This window comes from Colobus angolensis, unplaced genomic scaffold, assembly GCF_000951035.1.
Source record: "Colobus angolensis palliatus isolate OR3802 unplaced genomic scaffold, Cang.pa_1.0 Scaffold581, whole genome shotgun sequence".
In the NCBI taxonomy this organism is placed as follows: domain Eukaryota; kingdom Metazoa; phylum Chordata; class Mammalia; order Primates; family Cercopithecidae; genus Colobus; species Colobus angolensis.
This window is the reverse complement of record NW_012119388.1, coordinates 371,002-376,291: the sequence shown is the minus strand read 5'-3', so window position 1 is coordinate 376,291 and position 5,290 is coordinate 371,002. Positions and strand designations below refer to the sequence as shown.

Below are 5,290 nucleotides of genomic sequence, written 5' to 3'. Positions count from 1 at the left end.
TGTTCACTGCAAGCTCCGCCTCCTGGGTTCATGCTGTTCTCCTGCCTCAGCCTCCCGAGTAGCTGGGACTACAGGCGCCTGCCACCACGCCCGGCTAATTTTTTTGTATTTTTTAGTAGACATGGGGTTTCACTACGTTAGCCAGGATGGTCTCGATCTCCTGACCTCGTGATGCGCCCACCTCGGCCTCCCAAAGTGCTGGGATTACAGGCCTGAGCCACCGCACCTGGCCAATCTGACTTCAATATTGTTGTGTCTCAGGAATAGGGAGCCCCAGGAGAGGGAGGAAAATGGGGAATGGCTGGTCCCTGGAGTTGTCAGAACACACATGACATTTATCAATTAAGTTTGCTGTCATATGTGGCGTGGTTTGTGGCGTCCCTAAGTAGTGACAATAGTTAAGGACAAAGGTCACTGATCACAGGCCACCGTCACAGATACGATAATCATGAAAAAGATGAAATATGAGAATTCCCAAGCATGACAGACACAAATCGAGCACACGGTGTTGAGAAAGTGGTGCCCGTAGACTCTCTTGGCGCAGACTTGCCACAAGCCTTCAGTATGTAAAAAACCCAAAAAACAATATCCGTGAAGCACAATAAAGTGAGGTGGATTGTTGAAGTTGATGGTGTTCGCTATATGTTTCATAACCACAGTTAGAATTCTGTACTTTGTCTGGAGTTTGGACTGGGCAAAAATGTAGTGATAACCTATCGATGATGGCCTTAGCAGAGACATATTCCATAGGAAGCAACAGAAGCCAGCCCTGGCTAGTGTAGGCAAAAGTGGGGTGTGTAGAAGGGGCCTGGTGTATCTCACAGGGTCTAAGGAATAGTGGGCACATGAGCAGCAGGAAGGGATTGGACCAGGCCAGCCCTGGTCAGGGACTCCCCCTCAGAGCACTGGGCTTTACAGTTCTCGAACCCCAGTCCTCGGCCTCCGTGCCCTTCACTCTACGTCTTGAGCAGGAGAATCATAGTGGCCGGGAGAAATCCAGTCAGCTGTAGTCAGAGGCTCAGGGTCACGGATCAGGAGCCTGATGCCAGGGGCCCAGCCTGTCCGCCCAGCAGGTGAGCCCTGCGGCTGTCGGGGAAGCAGTGAGTTGGTGCTGGAGCGTGCCTTTCCTGAGTGTGGCCTGTGCATTGGGCAGGGGAGGGGGGCCTCTGTCGGGCTGCCTCTGATCTTCCTCCGTGTCCCCACAGCCGCTCCTCTGGAAGAGCTAACAGTGGGAACCTCCTGCCTCCCTGACACGTTCACCAAGCTGATAAAGCCCCAGGAAAACACCTGCAGCTTGGAGGAGTTTGTCCTCCAGCTGGAGCTGTCTGGGTATAGTCCCGAAGACCTGACTGCTGCCTTGGAGATCCTGGAAGTCATTATAGCCACGGGTTGTTTTGGGATTGACAAGGAGGAGCTGCGCAGCCGGCTCTCGGCCTTGGAGAAGGCAGGTGGCGGGCGCACCAGGACATTCGCAGATGCGTCCAGGTGAGCTGTGCCTTCGGTTAGCCGGATATCACTGAAGCGGAAATTGCAGCTCCCAGGCCAGGCGCACACTGAAGATGGGCTTGATTTGGGGCATAGCATGCTGCGTTCTTTTTAAACGTTGAATTAGTCATTAACATTTGAAAACTGGGGCATTTCATGTCCGCATTGAGGGTGTAGTTGTGGATTCACAACTGCACCACAGCTGAGGTGGTTCACGAGCAGCCAGAGAGGAAGAGAAGCTGCTCCAGGGCACAGGGCTAGCAAGGGGCAGCCCCGGGGTTAGGAGCCGGCCCGCCTCGCGAGCCTGGACTGCTCGGGGCACTCAACCCGCCAGGGAGGGGAGGTCACCAGCGCGGAGGATCCCGGGCTCCCCACAGACCCCCTGTGTCTCCTGCCTCCCCAGGCCCTCCTGGAGCAGCACCAGGTGCTGGAGGTCGGCGGCAACACTGCGCGGCTGGTAGCCATGGGCTCTGCCTGGCCCTGGCTCCTGCGGCTGAAAGACAGAGAGGACGCCGACATCCAGAGAGAAGACCCCCAGGCCAGACCCCCAGAGGGGTCTTCCAGCGAGGACAGCCCCCTCGAGGGGCAGGCACCTCCTTCTCACAGCCCCCGGGGCACCAAGAGGCGTGCCAGCTGGGCCAGTGAGAATGGGGAGACCGACACTGAGGGCACCCAGATGACCCCTGCCAAGAGGCCAGTACTCCAGGACTCAAACTTCGCCCCCATCCTTGGGCCCAGAGCTGAAGATGGAGCAGAAGCCCAGGCCCCATCTTCACCCCCAGCTCCTGAAGACACCGCTGCAGCGGGGGCAGCACGGGAAGACCAAGAGGGTGTTGGGGAGTTCAGTTCCCCAGGCCAAGAGCAGCTGAGTGGCCAGGCGCAGCCTCCAGAGGGCTCTGAAGACCCCAGAGGTACCGTGCGCCTTGTCCCCCACCCCACCTCACTCCACCCGCGCTTTCCCTCCCCTCCGCCCCGATGGACCCCACGCCTTCCTCCGGGATATGGGGGACCTGCCACTGACACAAAAGGGGCTTGACTTCAGCTTCTGGGAGCCTGAGCCCCGACGGGGCAGGATGCTGCCTATAAATGGATTTCCAGGGGAGCACAGGCCTCCCACACCCCCCAGGCAGCACTGTGAGTTCTGGAGTGGGAGCTCAGGTGATGGGGCCAGCATGTGTGCTGCAGCGGCTGCTGTGGGGCAGTGACCGCAAGGAGGTCTCGCCTTCCTCGGGTGGCAGCACGCCCTTTCCTGTCCTGCACGTCTGTCAGCAGCAGCCTTCTCATGTGGCTTCTCTGGGCGTTTTTGTTTTCTTTGGGCTGTTTTTGCCTCGGGCTTTACATCACCCTTGTGGTCAGGGCTTCTGGGTGGAAAATGAGGTGTTCGCTGGCTTCCTCCGGTGTGGGGCTTGTCCGGGCCTGGGACGCTGCTTGCATGTGGCACTGTGTGCGGCAGTCTCCCCGGCCCGCCACCTCAAGTGTAGAAACAATAGTGTTCTATGGGATTTTTTGAGGCAATCAAGTAGAATAGCGGATGTGGTCTGCTTCATAAATAAAATGCTGTACAAATGGGAATGTATTTGGGAATGTGTGGTGTGGTGGAAGAAAAGTTTGGGAATCCGGTAAATGTTTCTAAAAAACCGACCCTCGCATTCATATTTCAGAGCCTTAGTTTTGTTGTCTGAAAACGGGGAAGAGTGTCTCCCTCGAGGGAGGCAAGGTGAGCTGAAGAGCACCGGGTGCAAGTGCGTAGTCGGGTTCAGCAGGTTCCCTTCTTTGCCTGTGCCTCCCAGATGATGGAGACAGTGGGCGTGTGTTGGAAGATCAGACAGGGATGGTGGGGACTGCTCTCAGATGGTGAGATGGGGCTTCTGTGAACACCAGCCTACATTCCCACAGTCATTCTGCCCAAGGATGACCTGTTCCTTCTTCCCCTCCCTCCTACCCATCATGAAGTCCCTCATCTGCCCACCCATCTATCCGTCCATCTACCCACCTATCTACCCATCCATTCATCTGTCCATCCATTCATCTGCCCATCCATCCACCCAACTGTCCACTACCCATCCATCCATTCATTTGTCCATCCATCCATCCATTCGCCCATCCATCTACCCACCTATCCATCCATCCACTCATCTGTCCATCCATCCACCAATCCATCTACCCACCTACCCATCCATCCACTCATCTGTCCATCCATCCATCCATCCATCCATCTACCCACCTACCCATCCATCCACTCATCTATCCATCCATCCACTCATCTGTCCATCCATCCACCAATCCATCTACCCACCTACCCATCCATCCACTCATCTGTCCATCCATCCATCCATCCATCCATCTACCCACCTACCCATCCATCCACTCATCTGTCCATCCATCCATCCATCCATCCATCCATCCATCCATCCATTCGCCCATCCATCCACCCACCTACCCATCCACTCGTCTTCCCATCCATCCGTCCACCCACCTACCCATCCACCCATTCCTCTGTCCATCCATCCATCCACCTACCCATCCACCTATTCATCTGTCCATCCATCCATCCACCCACCCATCTGCCCATCCACCCATCCATCCATCCTTCCAAGGCAGCTCTCTGCACAGAAGTCTCCAGAAACCACAGCATTGACCAGTAGTTGTGAGCTGAGATGCCTTCAGGGGCCAGGCAGGTAATAAATGAGAGGAAAGGGGCCTTGGGTTAAATACTAGGGAGTAATAGCAACTGTGGAAAACTAAAATGTGTATGCCCAGGCTGTGAAGGAATGCAAATTTGGAAGAAACATTAAGTACTAACTACCAAACAAAACCTATGAAGGGGCAAAAATGGGTCTCTGGCCCTTTTGCGGCTGCCACAACAGTGCTAGGTGGTGGCTCCGGGTCTCCTGCAGAGAGGGTAGGGAACGCAAAGACCAGATGGGCACCCGCACGAGGCCTGGACACCTCAGCTTTGTGTCCCCAGCTTCCCTGTACCCCACAGTCTTGCCCTTCTCACTCTTAATTCTTTTCTCTTTTTCTTAGATAAGCAAATACATGGATGTATTCTCTTAAATACAACATTTCAAATCTGGGGAAAGCCTCTGGGCCCCTTTCCTTCAAGGCCCCTCCCCTTCAGGGCCCCTCCCACTTTCCCTCTTCCCATTTCCATCCATATCTGTCTGTGCACACCCTGGGAAGCCCCGTGCTACGTGACATAAAACACGCCCTCAGCACGGCTAACTCAGCGACCCCCTGGCACATCCGCATCAGCATGCCCTATTATGGGAGTGTTTTGAGGAAGCAGCCAAAGCTTTAGCGGAAAACCACCCAGGAAAGCTTCACCAGAGAGTCTTTCTCCACTACAGCAATGCCCCTGCTCCCTCCTCATCAAACAAGGGCAATTTTGCAAGCGTTTCCATGGGAAATCATGAGGCACTCACCTTACAGTCCTGATATGGCTCCTTCTGACTTTTTGTTTCCTAATCTTAAAAGAAAAAGAAAAAATCTTTAAAGGGCACCTTTCTTTAGTTGATGTAAAAAAGATGGCATTGCCATGGTGAAATTCCCAGGACCCTCAGTTTTTCAGGGAGGGGCTGAGTGGCTGGTCTCATTGCCCCGAAGTGTCTTGACCTTGATGGAACTTACGTTGAGAAAGAAAGTTTGTCTCTTATTTTTAATCTTTGAATTCCATTTTCCACCAACTTTTTTTTTCTTTTTTTTTTTGAGACAGGTTTTCACTCTTGTCGCCCAGGCAGGAGTGCAATTGCGTGATCTCGGCTCACTGCAACCTCCGCCTCCTGGGTTCAAGCGACTCTCCTGC

At 54.4% G+C, this 5,290-nt stretch overlaps 1 pseudogene across 1 annotated transcript; it reads left to right on the top strand.

The window, feature by feature from the left end:
• Nucleotides 1–1,230: 1,230 nt before the first annotated feature.
• Nucleotides 1,231–2,608, top strand: LOC105526263 (annotated as a pseudogene). The gene is made up of 2 exons (XR_001004056.1): nt 1,231–1,485; nt 1,889–2,608. The product of XR_001004056.1 is annotated as a general transcription factor 3C polypeptide 1 pseudogene (transcript).
• The last annotated feature ends 2,682 nt before the right edge of the window (nt 2,609–5,290 follow it).